The following is a 12,242-nucleotide window of genomic DNA, read 5'->3' on the forward strand; positions in this document are numbered from 1 at the left end:
CCCCCCCCCCCCCCCCCCCCGATTCTGAAATGCAAAAATGCTGATACACGAGACGCTGCAGGTGCTTTAGTTTGCTGGCCCCCCCCCTGGGCCAATGGGTTTGACTTTTAGTACTGGAGAAATGCTGGTTTGGAGCAAGGGTTCTGGTTTAAAGAGGCTTTAAAGAAAGGTTCAGATTGTGGATAATTTTCTAAAATAGGGTTTCTCACCCTTCCAGTTCTTCAGGTTGGAAGAGTGGCTGGTGCAGGTTTGATGCATGGGGTCTGTTTTTGGGTACAGTCTGGCATGCCAGATCTGGCTGCAGAGAGACCCTCACACACTGGCATGATCCAGCACATGGAGCCATGTCATCTTACCCATGGGGCTCCCTATGTACAGTATATGGAAATTTGGCGATGGGAGGGAGAGAGGTGGCATTGTTAATTGCCATGCCTTTGAAAGTTGAAATAATCCGTGCTGCCACTGCTCTCCCACTGCCACATTTCTAGACCCATGGGGAGCCCCAGATTTCTAGACACAGTCCCAAAACCCAGATTCTGCAAGCTGGAAGTTAAGAACCACTGTTTTAAAAGAAAGTCAAAAGAGGGAATTTAATATATTTGTTTTTTGTGGTACAACAAACCAGGACCAAATTGCTGTGTGCTGTACAACAACAGAACGAAAAGACTGTCCCTGTCCTTGAAAGTTTTACATTTCTAAGACACTGCATGAAGTATTCATTTTCTATGGAAACTTCCCTTCATTTTTTTTCCAGACTTGGTCTGTGTCCCTTTTTGTTTTTCTTGAATGTATTGCACCCTGCTTTGTGGGCCAATATTCAACTCCATAAATGGGAAAGCAGAACAGAGAGAGAGAGAGAGAGAGAGAGAGAGACTGTGTGCAACTGCATGCAAGCAAAAGAATGAATGGATTAAATTGTTAAACTAAAAACAAAAACAGGAAAAAAAAGTGAAAGTAATTTTAGCCCCAGGACAAGCGAGAGCCATGAACTATCAATTTATGCTCATTTTGCACATTTGGTTAGTTTGCTGTGCAGAGAAAATTGCACGGTTACTCTAGCAAATGCCTCATCTGATGAATTAGCTCTGAATTGTAGGACATCTCCTTCAATGAAACACAAATGCACTCATAAGTCACTTGCTTTGATTTTTAAACAGATTAAGGGTGTACTGTTGAATTAGCCATATAAAATATAGTGCATTAGAAAGCTAGCTCTTTTTCCAATGTAATTTCCTTTCCCCAGTCTTCTTTTAGTATTAACAGGTGGGCACATAAATTGAGGTTTACCCACCCAATACCGCCATTGTCACAGAACCTAGATTTAGGTTCAGGCAAATCCAAGTATGGACTATATTTGTATGGCTATTTGTATGGCTTCCATCAATGTAGCATCTGATTTTTTTTTCTTTTGCCTTCCTCTGAGTGTAGGCATGGTCCTCTTCCTTGTATCTCTCAAGTATATTTAATAGCCTTGCTATGATGGGACGTTGACAGTGTCCTTGTCCCCTTATTTTGCCTGTAGTAGGTTAGGGTGTTTTTGGTGCCTTTGGGTTGTGTGCCTTGTAGTCTTGTGACAGGATTGTTTGTGTTGCTTTAGGGACAGGCTAGATAAGCACATGTATAGGATGGTTTGGATAGGAATGTTTCTGCCTTGAACAGGAGGTTGGACTAGATGATCTCTCCGAGGTCCCTTCTAGCCCCACTTTTCTATGATTCAAAGTATTTACTGTGACATCCTTGTCATGAAAGGAAGTGCTGTGATTCCCTATTTTACACAAAGGGAGAAGTAGAACATAGAATAATCAGGGTAACATTTGCAGGTAATTAAGTTGTACAGGGCATGTCTACAGTATATCGCTAGCTTTAGGTGATTGTGATTGGGTGTGAAGACTCAGATTCACCTAGCCTGAGTGTGAGCATTTTCACTGCAACCCCCCATCTGTGCTATTGTATCTTTACTGTTTCTGCACTTACCCATGTTTTTCTGGGGTATTTGTCTCTGCTGCTTCTTCATGAAGACATTCTAGGATTCCTTTGCAGTCGGATATGGGTGAACTTACTTGCCATTTAGAAGACTTATGGAGAGGGCACTGAAAGGATTTCATTGCTATTATGGTTTAACCTGCATCCTCACTGTCACTGTTTAAGCACAGATTCAAAATGGAAAGAGTTGTGTGCTTGAATATTTTGGATGATAGAAGAATTTGGACTACTGTTAGAATCTACCCTTAAGTGCTTCTGAACATTTTATTCTAAGTGTCCTACAGTGAGTGGGTTACAGGAGCAGTAAGTCACAGGGTGAAGACACATGTTGTGTTTACTCTAGAGTAATTTGACTTAGGGGTAAAAGTAGAACAAACACATACCATACAGCCATACAGTTTGGGGATGAATTACTCTTTAGAAAGTGAGGAATAATTATTCATTCTTGTACCAGTTGTGGACCCACTTACCTAGTCACCTAGATGCTCCCACCTGGTCTCTTGGCACTGTAACAGCATCCACTGTAAGCAGCTAGTACTACTATGGTGTGAACAAGTGTTCAAACAACCAGATTCAGGGTAGGCATCTTACTTTGAGCCACCTAAACCTGAGTTGGATTCTGTTGCATGCAGGCATTTGCTCTGGTGCCTGGTGGCGGGGGGAGGAGAGACCAACAGGATTTGGGGAGGGAGCTGGTAGGTCTGGCAGGTGAGGTGGTGTGGGTTAAAACAGCACAGTCCTGGGACTGGCAAGCAGTGGGGCTTTCCCAGCCCTACGGCTGCAGTGTGAACAGTGCAGGCATTTGTTAGGCTGGGTTAAGCCACTATAGATTACATTAGCCTGGGTTAACCCAAAGTTAATTCACTTCAGTGGTGAATCGGGTGCACTAAATCAGGCGCACCGTTTTTAGAGTGATTTACACCCTGTGAATGCTTGTATGAGTGGGCATTTAGATTGACCTAACCGAGGTTAGGGTGATCTAAATGTAATGCGTATACGTATCCCTAGAGACCTGATAGTGCACTTACAGTTACGACAGAGTAAAATCTGGGGTAAACTTATTTTGTAGTAAGTGCCATGCATCTGCACCATGAAGAAAGTAAGGATTTGAATTTGTCTTCTAAGTCACAGGCCGGTACCTTAACTACTTGGATATTGTTCTTTTTCACTGCCCTTCCTAAAAAAACAGTTGTGTTTGGAAGAATTCTGGGTAATGGTGGAAGGCAAGGGAGTTGAAGTTGCTCATTTGTACCAACATGGCCTCTTAACATCATTTCTAATGCATCGACAGATGCTGCTGTTTTTAAGCCTGTAAGCTGCAGGTAGAACCTTCAATATCCTCTTTAACAATGGTGTCTGTCAGCAAAAATAAGGCGATTTCCCTTAGTGCTTCTTTGTGTCATCTTTGCAATTAGAAACAAAATGTTAATAAAGATGTCAGTACGTGCTTTATATTCATTATTCTTGACTGTAAACTTCTGGTTGTCCCCAGCTGGGCTTCATCCTATAAAACCATCACTGATTTTTTTTTTTTCTTCTTCTCCCCCTCTCCCCCCAGAACACAAACTAATAGCTCTCTGACGCACACAGCCTCGAGCTGCCCAACTCGCTTCAAATCTGGACAATCCTGAATCAATACAAAGACATCTTACATCAGCAATAGCTGTTAAGTGCTGCTAAGGGGATACTTAAACCTGCTGACTTGTATGCCAAGTTATTTTTGGCACAGCCTTCTGAACAGTGTAGTTTCCAATTAAACAAATGCAAACAGATCCTTCCTATCCTTGTGTGAAGGGAGTGGCAGTGAGAATTAGTGCATAGCAAATCCAAGCAGTGATAGAGGGACTGTAAAGCATGAAGGCAAGAGAACAGCATTGGGTAAAACAAAAACAAAATCATCACTGCACCATGAGCCTGTGCACATCTAAGGTGCTGTAGAATAAGTCGGTCTCACCCTGCATGTGTAGAAGTTGTCAGTGGAAATTTCTTTATCTGCACACAACTCGTAAGGCTTCTTTAATTGATGGGGGATGTGTTTATACCATGTAACAGTGAAAATAGTATGTAAATGGATATGAAGGAGGTTCCTCTACAGTACCATTTTGGACTCAAGATTCTTATACCAGCAGTGTCAAACTCATCTTGTCCCCAGGCCAGATCTAGACCATGGGACTCCTTGCTTCAGATCCACCGTGGGGCACAAGAAAGCAGAAGCAGTAATGGCAGCAGTGGCAGATTATGTAGCAGCAGGTTTAGCCCCCTCTCCATTCCCAGTGCTGGAGCTTCTGCTACTGTGGGGCATGCAGTGGAGGCAGTGCCAGCTCTGGCACTGGGCACACAGTGGCGCTCAAGCTACCATCGCATGATCTGCTGCTTGTCATACTGCCAACTTCACATGTCCTGTTGACAGTCCAGTGGACCAGATCCAGTCTGCAGGCTGTATGTTTCACAACCCTGTCTCATGTCACATGAAACAAAGATAATGATACTTGCTCATCTTAAACAAGCTAGAAGTATTGTGACGTGGTCCTGTTCCCAATTCTGGATTTGATAGCAATCAGTGGTGAGAATTCATGTGTACAGGCCATAACATTCCTAGCTCTGACTTGATCAGGTGCTGACCCCCTGTCTAAAACCTTGGCAGTGCTCCCTACTGTAAGTAGTGTCACTTACCCTTGGAGGGCCACAAAAAAAGCTGCCACTGCAGCAGCTGCTGACTGCACCACCACTATTGGCGCTGTGGAAGCCAGTGCTGCCCCAGTTATGCCTCTGAGTACCACAGACCTATTCAGGCCCTGCTTGCTCAGACACATTTTCCCAGAAATCCTTTGGCTGTGGAAGCTTTGGCTGGTAGATGAACCTATGTCTGGAAAGCAAAGAACATAGACTTAGCCAAATAATTTCTTAACCGTCATTACATTACTCTTTGACAGCACCAGGAGGATACAGATTATTTAAAAAACAAAACAAAAAACAAAAACTAACAAGCAGACCTGACTCTTGTGCCCATAAATCTGATTTCACCCCTACCAAGAATCCATTGCTCAACCACCTTATTGCTGGCAGCTTATCATGTCACTTTGGCTTAGTGTTCTTGTTTGTGCTGGTGGTCTGGGCATTACAGAAGCAGTCACCCTTTAAAAGCAGGTTGTGGCCCATTTCTGCCCATGCTCTTTAGCCAGGAAAATTTCAGACTGCAGCTCTGGCAAGTTTCTGCATTAAAATTAATTTAAAGGTTATAACAGTGGGGGCATTCAGCACTGTCTTCACTGAGGTATCTCATGCTCTCACAAGTGTCTTGAGTAGATTGATATTATTGTCAGGATTAGACTGATTTGAGTTGAAACTGAATATCTTCATCCAACATGGAGGTTGCAGTTCAGATTAATGGTTACAATTGATATGGCATTCACAACTTTAAGTAAAGCTGCCAGTTGGACAGACATTCTCCTAATTGGTCACAAGAGGTTTAATGGATCAAAATTTAGACAATCAGTTATTTATTATTCTAAATGCCTCTGGTTTTCAGTAAGATGCAGGCTTCCTTATATTTGAGCCATTTCTGAAAAATGGGACTTCAGCTGCTAAATTACTTAGGCAGTTTTGAAAATTTACTCCTTATCTGAGCCTGTCGTGACTTTCTCACCTTTGCTAAATCATTCTAGAGAATAATATAGTTGCACAGAAGTTCTGCAGTTCTAAACCAGATGCAGACATCTGTGTGCAAAGCCAGAACTGATTGATCTGGCATTTGAGATTAGGTGCTAAGTGGTTAAATAACTAAATCAACTAAAAGATATTTTATAGCTTACAAGGAATAACTTGCTAATTACACATTAATAGAGTAACTTTAAGTATTAGAGCAAAGGCAAGTGAAGCACCTGCAATTAGAAGTACTAGCTTATCTTTGTTATGTAAGGGAAATACTTGATAAATGAGAGAAGCTATTTTTGGGGAATTCCAGGAGAAGGTAAAAAAAACAAACAAACCACCTTACCTAAAAAATTGGTCTTGGTAATGGAACAGCATTTGCCTATGTAATTCTGCATAGGTTCTTTTCTAGGTGCAATAAAAATGTACCCCTTCAAAAGGATAGATACCAGATTGGGAATGCTTGCATCTGAATGTTCTTCTTGCTGTGAGTGTCCACACACATTCCACTGTTGGCATGCTGCATGTGATCAAATTATTTTGGTCAGTAGTGTCTGTTTAGGGGAGCTTCCACTCAACCATCTGAGGACATATAAAGCAGACCAGGTCCTGGTACTCCCCCATTTTTAATTATTACCTGTGGCTACAAAACAAAGTACTTGACAGTATCTACTTGTTGCACACTGTGCAATTCAATTTAGTTTGTTAGGTGTAGCTATGATTTGCAGAATGAGAAAAGTTAAAAGGAAGGACATTGTCAAAGAGGCAGAACCAACTGCTGAAGAAATTAATGGGGTCTTATTGAGAGGATAATATTTATTAATGGACTAATTTGCACTAAAGGGAGCATCTGTCAAGGATAAACAAAGTAAACAATAATGACAGAAAAAATAAGAATTAGAATCATGAATGAAGTGCTTTCAAGATCTGCTGAACAGAGTAACAGGACAAGACTTTGTCAAAGAAATTAAACACTCAGAATTAGACATGTGATCTCTCGCATTACAAATAAAACAGGAAAAGTTTCAATAAAATGTTAACACTTGGAACATCTCTAAGAAGAGACCAAATGCTGGAAGGTTGTGATGAGAATTGCTATGCTTTATAAACTAATAGGAGACCAGGGAAAGCCTTCAGAAAAATGGCACTATGGTTTAAGCACCAAAGGAAGGTGACCAAACTGAATGCAGTAATTAGCAAGATATTGCAATCCTTTCAGTGATAGGTGAAGTCTTCTGCCATACCAACTTAAGTGGAATTTGTCAGCAGTTGTTCTCAGCACTCTCTTGGAGTCAAGGATGATGTCTGTTAGGCTTGATGGGTCCTCAGGTGACTGAGGAGCCCAATTCTGGATACACGCATTCGTCAGCAATGAGGGCATGTTGTTGCGTGGGGGAGTTTGCAGCCCTGGGTTTGTCTCCTTCTCATTCCTCCGCCACTGCTATTCTGCCTCAGTATCAAGTTGTTGGGCCTTGAAGTGTTCCTTGCCTGGTAGACCAGGTATTGCCACACCAAATGGTCAGCAGCTTGCTCCTCCCAGCTGTTGGTGTCGATGCCTCCATGCTTGAGGATGACCTTGAGTGTATCTTTGTACTGTTTCCTTTGGCTGCCCTTTGAGCATTGTCAAACAGAGAACTGGGAAAAGAGAATCTGGTGAGGGAAGCAGTTCTTGAACATCTGGATGCAGTGGCCCATCCATCAGTTGATTTCTCAAGAGCAAGGCTTCAATGCTGGTGGATGCAGCTTCATGGAGGGTGCTTGCACTGGTCCAGTGGTTCTCTGATTTGATCCCCAGGATCTGCCACAAGCACCGCTGGTGAAAGCTCTCAGGGATCTCAATGTGGCGTCGGTAGACAGTCCAGGTTTCACTGCAGTAGAGGAGGGTGGTCAGCATGACAGCCTTGTGAACCAGGACCTTCACTGACTTCTGAAGGTCTCTTTTTGAAGACCCATTGCAGCTTGAAGAAGGGCCGTACTGGCGCAGCTGACCCAGTGCTGGACTTCTTCATCGATGGTAGCACATTGAGAGAGGTGGCTGCTGAGATATGAAAAGTGCTCCATGTACTCCAGAGCCTCTCTGTCTACATAGATAGTGCGAGGGATGATCAGTTTGCCCGGGGAGAGTTGGTAGAGAACCTTCATCTTGGTGACATTCAAGGATAGGCCAAGTCTCTTGTACAAAGCGTTAAAGAGATATAAGGTTACTTGCATGTCCTGTACAGAGTGAGCCATCATGCAGCAACTGTTTGCAAACTGGAGGTCATGGATGTCCTTGGTGGTGAGTTTCATTTTTGCACAGAAGTGCCGAAGATTGAAAAGTTTCCTATCTAGTCAATAACTGGATACTGATGCTGGATGGTAGGTCATCTCAGATGAGGTGGATGATGATGGTCAGATAGATGGTGAACAGGGTGGGGGTGATCATGCACCTTGTTTTGACCCTGGTCCGGATGCAGAAGGTGTCGATTTCATATCTTCCACTTAGGACATTGGTGGTCATATCATCATGCAGGAGCCTCAGCATGGTGACAAATTTCAGTGGGCAGCCAAGATGTTGGAGGATGGTCCACAGAGTTTCACAATTAAAGGAATTGAATGCCTTTGTCAGGTTAATGAAGGCGAGGAACAGTTCTTGATTTTGCTCCTGACATTTTTCTTGGATCTGCTTGGCAACAAAAACCATGTCTGAATGGTTGGAAGCTGCACTGGGTTTTGGGAAGCATCTCCTCGGTGATGGGACAAAGGTGGTTCAGGAGTATGCAGGCTGGGACCTTACCCGCAGTGGATAGGATGGAAATCCCCCTGTCATTCTCATAGTCAGATTTGTCCCCCTTGTAGATCACATTCTTGAGATGCCCGGGGATGTCCTCTTTGTCCCAAAAGTGGAGGATAAGCTGGTGGAGTCATGATGTGAGCTGGAAGCCACCAGCATTGTAGACCTCTGTGGGTATACCATCTGGCCCATAGGATTTGTTGGTTTTCATCTGTTGGATGGCCCGCTTCAGCTCTCTGATGGTTGGTAGATTGCAAAGGGAATCCACCACAGATGTTGTGGGATGTCTTGGAGGGTCTCCTCTGAGATGGTGGAGTCCTGGTTAAGGAGGAGTTCGAAATGCTCCTTCCAATGCAGATGGATAGTGTCATCGTCCTGGAGAAGCTGGGAGTCCTCTTGTCATCAGAGGGGGTATTGTCAAATGGAGTAGGTTGTCTTGGTAGCCTGGAAGAAGTTACACATGTCATGCTGGTCGGCATAGCTCTGCATCACATGTGCCTTTCCACCCACCAGTTGTTCTTCATGTCACGGATGCATCACTGGACCTTAGCCTTCAGTTGGTGGTACACTGCTATCTTTCACCGAGTTTGTGGATGGCTTTGCCAGACAATGAAGGCTCCATACTTCCTCTCAAGGAGACTGTGGATTTGAGCATCACTGGCATTGAACCAGCCCTGGTTCCATCATGATGTGAATCCAGTAGTCTGGGTGCAGGCATCTTGGACAGTGGACTTGAGTTGCTATTAGCATGCCTGGATGGAGATGTCATCATCAGCAGGGATTTGTTCCAGTGCACTATACAACTGGGCCTGGAACTACTCCTGCTGTCCAAGGGTCTTTCAGAACTGTGATGTTCAGCCATCTCCAGGTGGCCTTCTGGGTCTTCTGGTGTCTTGGCACAAGATCAGGAGTGGGCAAAATATGGCCCACGAGGCCATTCTATCTGGCCTATGGGGCCCCTAAGAAATTTAGAAAATTAATATTTCTCTGCCCTTGGTTCCTGTCAAAAATGACAAGAACCAAGGGCAGTAGGACTCAGGGGAAACCTGGCGAGCTCCCACAGCAGCAGGGCCCCCCCCCAGCCCCACCCCCCCGCCAGAAGCCCCAGCTGGGGCTTCTGGCCTTGAAGCACGTGGCTGCCCTGTGCCAGAAGTGCAGGTAAGGGGGAAAGGGAGGAAGGGCAGGGGAGGACCCTGGGCAGGGAAGGAGCCCGGGGAAAACTGGATCAGGGAAAAGCTGAGTGCAGGTGGGGGAGAAAAGTGACCGTTCACCTGCCCTGTGGCCAGCACCCTGCACTGCATTCACTCTCAGCCTGCCTGGGGCTGCCTGTGCCTACTCTGGACAGCCCCACACAGGCTGTGATTGGCTGCAGCAAGGAGTGCTGGCCACGGGGCAGGGGTGGAGCCACTTCTCCCCCTGTGCTCAGCTTTTCCACAGGCTTCTTCCCTGCTTCTTCATGGTGTGTAGGAAAGCAGCCCTTCCCCACCCCATGGCCAGTGCTCCCTGCTGCAGCCACTTGCAGCCCACGTGGGGCTGTCTGGAGCAGGCACAGGCAGCCTCAGGTGGGCAGGCGAGAGGCTGCTTCCCCCTGCCATGCTCAGCACCACCTTATAACCTGGCCCTGCGTGGCTCTGGGCTTGCCCGTTGGGGTTGTGCATGGTGACAGCAGCTGTGGCCGCCCGCTTGCCACGCTGAGCAGTGTTTGCCACTGTTGCCTCTGGGCTGCCCAGAGCATGAACTCCAGGCAGGCAGCAGCAGCAAACACTGCCCAGCGTGGCACGTGGGGGGGCCACAGCTGCTGCTGCCACCGCCACCACACATAGCCCCAACGGGCAAGCCTGGTGCCAGCATGGAGCCCAGGCTGGCAGCAGGGGCAGGTTACAAGCTGGTGCTGAGCATGGCGAAAAGTGGCCCCTCACTCACCCCATGGCCGGTGCCCCATGCTGTAACCACTCACAGCCCACATGGGGCTGCCTGTGCCTGCTCAGGACAGCCCTGTGTGGGCTGCAAGTGCCTGCAGCAGGGAGCACCAGCCATGGGGTAGGTGAGGGGTTGCTTTTCCCCACACTCAGCACCAGCTTCTTCGCTGCTGGTGAGCAGGGGGTCAGGGCTGCAGGCTTCCCCCCGCCTGTACCGTGGGGCTGGGGGGCACTGGGAGTGAGTGGGTGGGGAGCCAGTGGGAGCATGGGGCATGAATTGGTGTCCCAGGGCCAGTGCGGGCGGGACCCAGAGCAGGGTGGCAGGAGCATGGGGTCCTAGCTGGCAGGGGCTCTATGGAGCCAGGCCAGCTTCCCCCCCACTGGTGCAGGCCAGCCTAGCTCCACAGACCCCTGCCAGCCTGTGCCCCACTTTGGGCCCCACCGGTGCTGGCCCTGGGACATGAGACCAATGTTTTGGGACCAAAGACATTGGGACATTGGTCCCAAGATGGTGACCAGGGAGTGGGGCACCTGTCAAGGGGCAGGGCTACCCATGCAGCTTTTGACAGCCTGCCAAAACTGGGTAAGTATTCCTCCACCCGGAATAATTGCCTGCCCCTGCACCAGTTGGATGTTCATCCCTGAGTATGCAAGGCGGTGGTCTGTCCAGCAGTCTTAGGATCTGTTCATGGCCCTTGTGACAAGCACATCCCTCAGGTTTCTCCCTCAGATGATGATGTAGTCCAAGAGGTGCCAGTGCTCTAACTTCAGATGCCTCCACGTGGTCTTGAGCCAGTCTTTCTGGTGGAAGATGGTGTTCATCACTATCGGGCTGTGTAGGGCACATTTGGTCAGAAGCAGGATACCATTGGCGTTGGCCTTCCCTACACCATTCTTGCCAATAGTTCTGCTCCAGATTTTGTGGTTATGTCAACTTGGGCATTGAAGTCACTCAGGAGAATGACCTTGTCATCCCTGGAGATGGAGGCAAGGGTGTTGTGTAGCAAGAAACCTTTTTGCCTGCCCCCCACTCAAATGTGAAGCTCCTTCATATGGCAAAAGCCCCTTTTGCAGTAGTTGCCCCCTTTTGGGGATGCTTTCTCTTTTCTACCTTCCTCTCTCTCTTTTTATTTTATTATTATTTTTATATAAAGTGTACTTGTAGTGAAAATAGAGCTTGTAGATGCTTTTACAAATATACTTAAAGTTTAAAAGTAAGTTGTACCATGTAACAATGTTAGCAAGGGCAGGAATCTCTGTTATGGAAAGGGTCCCTCAATAAATCATGGTTGATTGTGTAACATAGTAGCTAGTCTGGATAAGCAAGTTAATGAGTGGCAATTAACACCTACATACCACAGACTAAGGAGAAGAAAGAATCAATACAAAGCCAGGAACTCCCTGAAACTTCACTGTTAAAGGTACAGAGGCCTTGGTTTGAACTAATCAATGCTGGATACAGACCCTTGGGGCTGAAATACCCCCTGATCAACCACTTCCAGAGCTCTATTCATCACAGCAGTGAATCGATCAAAATTCATCAATGGACCAGCTGGGGCTTCTGGCCCAGGCTGGCAGCTCTGCGGAGCGACGCAGAGGCGAGAGCAGCGGAGGTGAGCAGAGCGGCAGCGGGGCCAGCAGCAGCTGATCCCCATAAGGCAAGTGGGGCGGAGAGACGGGCGCAGCTGAGCCGGATCCGGAGGGGAAGCCCCCCGGATCCCTCTTTGCTGAGCTGGTAAGGAGCCACGCTCCCGAGCCGCGCAAACAGAGCGTGCAAACAGGCGCGGTTTGTTAGAGCGCGCCGGTGTTCGCGCCAGAGGGTGAGCAGGAGGGCTCCAGAGGCTGACTCCTGTTAATGCAGGGTAGAGGACCTGACTTCAGCTAGACACTCAGCAACTCCAGCGATGGTGTCGACC

This window comes from Gavialis gangeticus, unplaced genomic scaffold, assembly GCF_001723915.1.
Source record: "Gavialis gangeticus isolate Ggan-Ray unplaced genomic scaffold, GavGan_comp1, whole genome shotgun sequence".
In the NCBI taxonomy this organism is placed as follows: Eukaryota; Metazoa; Chordata; order Crocodylia; family Gavialidae; genus Gavialis; species Gavialis gangeticus.